Below are 7,651 nucleotides of genomic sequence, written 5' to 3' on the forward strand. Positions count from 1 at the left end.
AGCTATTCACAATGCACATTAATGATTTATATGGAAGAACTAAGAGTAATGTATCCAGTTTTGCAGATGACACAAAGTTAGGGTGGAGGGTGAACTGTGAGGAGGATGCAGAGATGCTTCAATATGATTTGGACAAGTTGAATGAGTAATCAATTGCATGACAGTTGAAGTATACTGTGGGTAAACATGAGGTTGTCCACTTTGATAGTTAAAACAAAAAGGCAGGTTATTACGTGTAGGGTGATAGATTAGGAGGGGGGGGTGCAATGGGTTTTGGGTGTCCTTGTACACTAGTCACAGAAATTAGCAGACAGGGCCAATCAGCAGTGATGAAGACAAATGATATGTTGGCTTTCTTACTGAAAAGTTTGAGTACAGGAGCAGGGATATCCTTTTGCAATGTACCAGGACTTGATGAGATCACACCTGGAGTACTATGAGTAGTTTTGGTCTCCAATCTGTGGCAGGTTCTTCTGGCTATGGACAGAGTGCAATCAAAGTTTACCAAACTGATTCCTCAGATGGCAGGACTGAAGTGAGAAGAAAGACCAGATCTGTTAGGACAGTGTTCACTGGAGTTTGGAAGGATGTGGGCGAAATCTCAAAAGTGCCAACATGACTGAACAAGGTAATGGCAACAACGGTGTTCCCAATGACTGGGGAGTCCAGAACCAAAGGTCACAGCTCAAGGATTCTGGGTAAACCATTTAGGAAAGAGATAAGTAAAAATGTCTTCAACCAGTGAGTAGTGAACATATGGAACTTTTTACATTTGAAAGCAGTTGAGGTCAAAATATTGAATGTTTTCAGGAATAAGTTACATAAACTTCTTAGGATTAATGGGATCAAAGCATATAAGGGAAAGCAGGACAGAGCACTGAGTTGGAAGATCAGTCATGATCAGATTGAATGGTGCAGAAGGCTCAAGAACCCAAAGGCCTGATCCTATATTCTATGTTTCTCAACAATAGGCTCTAATCATGGTCTTCAAAGCTTAATTTAATCCAATGCACTTTGAGATTGTGCGTGATAGTCAGCAGATGTAAATAGTTTTATTTCCAACCCAATCATTATTCCTTTTAAGTATTTGTGACATAAGAATTTAACCTCAAACTGACTGTCCATATCTTTGAAAAAACAATATTAACTTTTCTCGCGCAATTTTTGCAGTCAGTTTCATAAAATTGTGCTTCAGGAAATCTTGTGGAAACATTCATAATCAATAAGAAATGCTGATTCCTATCCCTGATTTCAAGCAGGAGTCCCACACAATCTATTAAAAGCCAGTTAATTGTTCTTCAACAGTACGTATTGGAATTTAAGGCACATGTTTAATTGACAGTTAATGTTTCTCCAGTACCTAACAGATACGGCAAGTCTGGCAGAATTTGACCGCATCGTTGTGTAATCCTGGCCAATAGAAATATTCTAATATTTTAAACTGCTTCCAATAGCTAAATGGCCTGCCATTGGAATTTTGTGAGCTACCTATAAAATGTCATTGTCGTATTCAAAGGGAACTAAGACGTCTGGGTAACTCCAAGTCTTCAAAAAGCTGGTATTCAAATTGATCTCCCTTTCCTCATTAGCACTTTATCTTTCAAGTAATTGATTCTGATTTGATTTCTGAGATGGGAGTTTGGCATAACTGTTTCATGAGAAACAGCAGAATTCGGCCATTCGAGTTAGTGAGTCTGCTCCACCTTTCAGTCATATGATGTGGTTCTTAACCCCATTTTCCTGTCTTCTCCCTGTATCTCTTCATCCCCTTATCAATCAAGTATCTATCTCATCTTAAATACACTCAATGACTTACTCCACAGCCCACTGCAGCTATGAATTCTACAGATTAACCACCCTCTGGCTGAAGAAATTCCTCCTCATCTCAGTTCCAATGTGTTGTTATTTCCTTCTGAGGCTGCGTCCACAGGTCCTTTTCTCTCCAGCTCGTGGAAACATCTTCTCCACAGCTACTGCATCCAGGTCTCTCAGTATTCTGCAAGTTTCAATGAGATCATCCCACCCCCTCTCCCACACCGCCACCTCCACCCTTCTAAGGTCTATTGAGTACAGTCTTCAACCGCTCCTCAGATGAATCATAGAATCCTTACAATCTGGAAACAGGCCCTTCAGCCCAACAAATCCACACCGACACTTGGAGCATCCCACGCAGACCCGTCGCCATATAACCCACCTAAGCTACACACACCTGGACACTATGGGGCAATTTAGCATGGCAAATCCACCTAACCTGCACATCTTTGGACTGTGGGAGGAAACCAGAGCACCCCGAGGGAACTCATGCAGATACGGGGAGAATGTGCAAAGTCCTCACAAACAGTTGCCTGAGGGTGGAATTGAACCCGGGTCCCTGGTGCTGCGAGGCAGCAGTGCTAACTAATGAGCCACCGTGCTGCCCTAGTCCTTTAGGAGAACTGTAGGATGACTAGCCCTTCATCCTCAGGATCATTCTTGAAAACCTACTCTGGACGTCCCCCAAAGCTAACACATCCTTGCTTAGATTCGGGGCCCAAAACTGCTCACAATATTCTAAATGCAGTCTGGTCAGAGCCTTATACAGCCTCTGCTCATGTATTCTAGGCGTCCTGAAATGAATGCTAATATTGCTTTTGTGTACCTAACTGCCAACTGAACTTGCATGTTAACCTTGAGTCCTGATAACGCCCATGTCCCTTTCTGCTTCAGATTTCCAAAATCTTTCCCCATTTAAAGAATAACCTATGCCTCTATTCTTCCTACCAAAGTGCATAAGCTCACACTTTACCACCTCTTTGCCCACTATCCTAGCTTCTCCAAATCATTCTGCAGCCTTCCTGCTTCCTCAAAACTACCTTTCACTCCATCTAAGTTTGTGTCATCTGCAAACATAGTAACAATGCCATCAGTTCCTTTGTCCAAATTGTTAACTTATAAAGTATATAATTGCAGTCGCAATAAAGACACCTACAAAACTCTACTAGTCACCAGCTGCCATTCTAAATGAGACATTTTCCACTCTCTGCCTTCTACCAGTCAACCAATCCTCTATCCCTATGCCAGTATTTTACACCTAACACCATGGGCTCTTAGAATAATTAGCAGCCTCCTGTGAGGTATTTTGTCAAAGGCCTTCTACAAATCTAAATAGATCACATCCACTGGCTCCCCTTTGTCTAATTTGCTTATTACCTCCTCAAAGAATTCTAACAGATTTGACACACCTGACATACCCTTGGCAAAGCTGTGCTGGCTCAGCCCTGTTTTACCATGTACTTCCAAGTACTCCGCAACCTCATCCTTACTGATGGACTTGAAAATCTTACCAATGACAGAGATCTGGAAAATCAGCCTCTAATTTCCTGCATTCTGCCTCCATCACTTCTTAAACAGAGGTGTTGCATTAACCATTTTCCAGTCTACAGGCACCTCCCTGACGACAGTGATTCCTGAAAGATCATCACCAATGTGTCTACAATCTCCTCAACTAGCTTCATCAAAACTCTGAAGTGTAATCTATATGGTCCAAGTGATTTATCCACCACCAGGCTTTTCAGCTTCCCCAGCATCTTCTCCCTAGTGATGGCCATGACACCAACCTCTGCTCCTGACTGTCTTGAAGTTCTGGAGTGCTGCTGGTTGCTTCCACCATGAAACCTGATGAAAAGTGTCTATCTACATTTTTTCATTCCCCATGAGAAAAGCAGAAAAGCAAGCTTATAGATTTTCCAAAACTTCCTTTACTTGAGATGAGCTGGCAACATAATTTGCCCAGTCCACTGCATTTTTATGATAATTGTAATAATGTGTTTTTTTCTTAAGTACCTTTTCTATCTTCTGATTTACTTTCTGCCCTATATCCTGATCATTGTTAGGAGGTCTGCAACTCCTGTCAGGGTTTTTTGCTTCTCCGTGGTTCCTCAACTCTACCCGCACAAGTTCTATGCCTTCCGATTCTAAATCGCTTCTTGCTATTGAGCTAATTTCATCCATTATTAATAAGGCAACCCTACCCTTTATGCCCATCTTCCTTACCTTTTGATAGGATGTGTATCTTTGGATGTTTAGTTCCCAGCCTGTCTCTGTATCATACTCACAATGTCATATCTACCAATTTGAATCTGCGCTACAAGCTCGTTCACCTTGTTTCGTACACTGCGTGCATTTAAATATAATACACTCAGTCCTGCATTGACTATCCTTCTTCTCATAGTTATCTCCTTATCTGCTGGACCTGAAATGGGCTTCCTGGCCCTTTCCATGCTTTCTGTCCAATTACCTGTTCTGGAAACTTTCATGGCCTCTGCTGAGCCCTCACCCCCTTAATTGTTTCCTCAATTTTCCATACAACTGAACACACCCTCCCAACTATTTAGTTAAAAGCCCAATCCACAACCCTAGTTATGCAAATCTACTCCAAATCCCTTCATTACTTCTCTGTTAAATAAAAGATGGGCAAAACACATCAGCCCCATTTTTTTCATTTCATTCCTATTTTAGTTAAATTTTCAAAAATTGTACCGAATATCTAAGTTATGATAGCATCTGTTGTTTTGATCTGAAGGAGGGTCACTTGACCTGAAATGCTAACTTTGTTTCTCTCCACGGATACTGCCAGACCTGTTGAGCTTCTGCAGAAAATTCTGTTATTGATACTGGAGCATTGTCCTGTTCCATGGAAACCAGTTCCTCTTGGCTAATTCGATGAGCCTGGGATCTAGTTAAATTACAGTTAAGAAATAAATATAGTTTTCGCACTTGCCATTAAACTTGTTTTTCTCACTTCACCATTAAACTTCACCACTAGAGAACTGTTTTGTGTTCAGAATCTCCACACATCCATTACTTTAAAAGGAAAGGCACAGATTCCTCTTCAAACCAATGGATTCAAACCTCAGAAGAGCCCAGCTGATGTTACGACTGGACAATATCATTATTTGAACTCTGTCTTGTTACATCATATTTTGATTTGTTCTTTTAATATGGTGGTCTTCCACAGAGACAGAGCAGGCAATTCTGAAAATTTGGTTCTAGCAATAAAACTGAAGTTTATTGCACAAAAGAAATGAAGATGACATAAAAGAAACCAAGTTTTTAACATACAAAACACAAAATGAGAGATCTGGAAACATATGGCAGTGCTAAATCCCAGCTAACCCAACACCAGCAATTTACGTACCAGAGTTCCCTTTTTCCCTCTATATCACATCTATAGGTTTGTCTTAACTGATACTCTCAATTGCCAGTCTTGAAAGTTTGGTAGGCTTTTTTTTTGCTAAATCACCACTTCAACTTTCTAAGCCTCAGATTATCTCATGGTTTCACCAAGCACTTCTGCTCTGGACTTCCCAAACTAAACCCCTTAAACTGAGGTAACCTATTTCCTAATTGATCTGAACTGAACATAGAACATAGAACATAGAACATTACAGCACAGTACAAGCCCTTCGGCCCTCGATGTTGTGCCGACCTGTCATACCGATCTCAAGCCCATCTAACCTACACTATTCCATGTATGTCCATATGCTTATCCAATGACGACTTAAATGTACCTAAAGTTGGCGAATCTACTACCGTTGCAGGCAAAGCGTTCCATTCCCTTACTACTCTGAGTAAAGAAACTACCTCTGACATCTGTCCTATATCTTTCACCCCTCAATTTAAAGCTATCAAATGAGCCCTTTCTCCAGGAAAAAACATTCTTAAATCAAATCTAGCCATTTTTTCTATGAGCTGAAGCAAAAGCTTTCCAATTCATGGGTTTTATTAATAAAAATAAACTCAGGTATTGTTCCTTCTAAACCAAAAGCAAGCTCCTATCTTACAATGCTTGTTCTCTTTAATCATAAAACTCACATAATATAAACAAAGTCATATTATTACTTTGGGAGTATGCCAGTCAAATAGTCTCTGACACATAATGGTTTAAAATTACATCTCTGAAAAGACTGACAAGGTATTTATTAAATAACATCATATTCATAGCCTAAAATCAACATGCCACTAATTCAAAATCCAAACATATATAATACATATTTATATGAATTAATGAAGTGTTTGGGTTTTATTATTATATATTATGCATATATAGATCATATGCTTTACATCATACTTGTAACATTTATATTATTTACATAACTAATCATTGATTTTTAAAGGATCATAATTGCAGATGATTGATTGCATTTATTGTCCTTTTTGCATTTGTAAAATACTCTCACAATTTATATATTTCCTACTCAAATTATTCGGCTATTTCTATGGCACTTTCAGCAATGGTGTTTTTTTTTGCTGTTTTCCTGAAGGAAATTAAATTACAACCCTCCATTGCACAGCTGTGTACTCTCTCAAAACACCACCCACAGATATAGCTAAAGTGACTGTAAGTAAAAATGTTACAAAGCACTCATGGCACCAGTTTATGCTCAAAGGATATCTGATGTGACTGTGAAGTTGAAATGCATTTGTTAATTTATCACTAATTTCTGGTTCATCTGGATCACATTTATGCATTTAAAAATACTGTTGCTTCCTGTCATTGCTTTTATTTAATAAAGGTGACTGCAGTGTACCTCCAGCCTTCTGAATTGTTTACTTTAAAAAAAAATGTTTAAGATTTTTGCTTTACCAATTCACTGGCTGAAAGTACGGGTGATGAATTGGATTATTTTGGAAGGGTTTTTGTTAAGAACAATTTGTTTTAATGAGAAACAGTCTGATCTTATGATTAAAAGCATGCAACTATTCAGATAAATTGAAGATAAAAAAATTGTAACTATTCAGATAGCTTGAAGAAAGAAACTGGCTTTCTGTTTCAGGATTGCTCTAAAATGAATAAATCAAAGGGATAGAGATACAATATTCAATAAAGTAAATATTGTATTTCAAATATGCAACACAATGAAAAGTAATGAATGCAGGAACATCACAGACGGTATAAAATGCCATTAAGCTTACATGAAACTAATGACTTGATTCCAAAATGTATTAGTGAACGTTAAATTTGCCATTATGCCACATTAATTTCCAAACATAAAATATGATACAGATTACATTGTGTCTAAACTAATTCAAATTCAAACCTATGAAATTATTTATGTTTCTTCTGACACAAACAATTTACGTAATTATAGAATCTACTTAATATGTAGTCTTAATTTCCTTGGAAATTATAACATTTGCAAACTCACATTTTATCATAGAACCTGCACTAGTGAATAATTGTTCATTGTTTGGGCAAGGAAAAAGACTGCTAGTGCAATGCTTACACTTCATATTCAAAGAGCACTATGCCAACATTTTAAAAGGCAAGTACAACTTACCGTTCCAAACAATTTTCAGCTGTCCTGGTAGAGGAGATTCTGACACTCCAAGCCAGGATTGCAGCTTTCACATTAATAAAGATGTGAGAAGCCCCTCCTCTCTCTTCTCACTACCAATACTAATGAGCATCTCCCAGCAAGTCAGGACCAATTAACCCTTGAAATACCAACCAAATTTCGTATTAACTTAAGTGGTATCCTAATGATAACATGTATGGTTAGGAATTCAGAAGAACTTGATGAGTCAAAATAAAACCAAAATGATGTTCGGAATAACGACAAACCTCTAAAATTGTATAATTATGCTTCATTTTTATGCCGCTATTTGAGAC

At 38.4% G+C, this 7,651-nt stretch overlaps 1 protein-coding gene across 2 annotated transcripts in view; it reads right to left on the reverse strand.

Annotated features, from left to right (window-relative positions):
- The window catches only part of LOC125462503 (collagen alpha-3(VI) chain-like), a 146,759-nt gene extending 139,356 nt beyond the window's left edge, over positions 1 to 7,403 (reverse strand). Inside the window, exon 1 of one of the 2 annotated variants that reach the window (XM_048552613.2) lies at positions 7,320 to 7,403. The gene's annotated coding sequence lies outside the window, so the exon portion shown is untranslated. The remainder of the gene's footprint in view (positions 1 to 7,319) is intronic. The other variant, XM_048552623.2, reaches the window with a different exon arrangement.
- Positions 7,404 to 7,651: the final 248 nt, after the last annotated feature.

The sequence above is a fragment of the Stegostoma tigrinum genome, chromosome 2 (genome assembly GCF_030684315.1).
Source record: "Stegostoma tigrinum isolate sSteTig4 chromosome 2, sSteTig4.hap1, whole genome shotgun sequence".
Taxonomy (NCBI): Eukaryota; Metazoa; Chordata; class Chondrichthyes; order Orectolobiformes; family Stegostomatidae; genus Stegostoma; species Stegostoma tigrinum.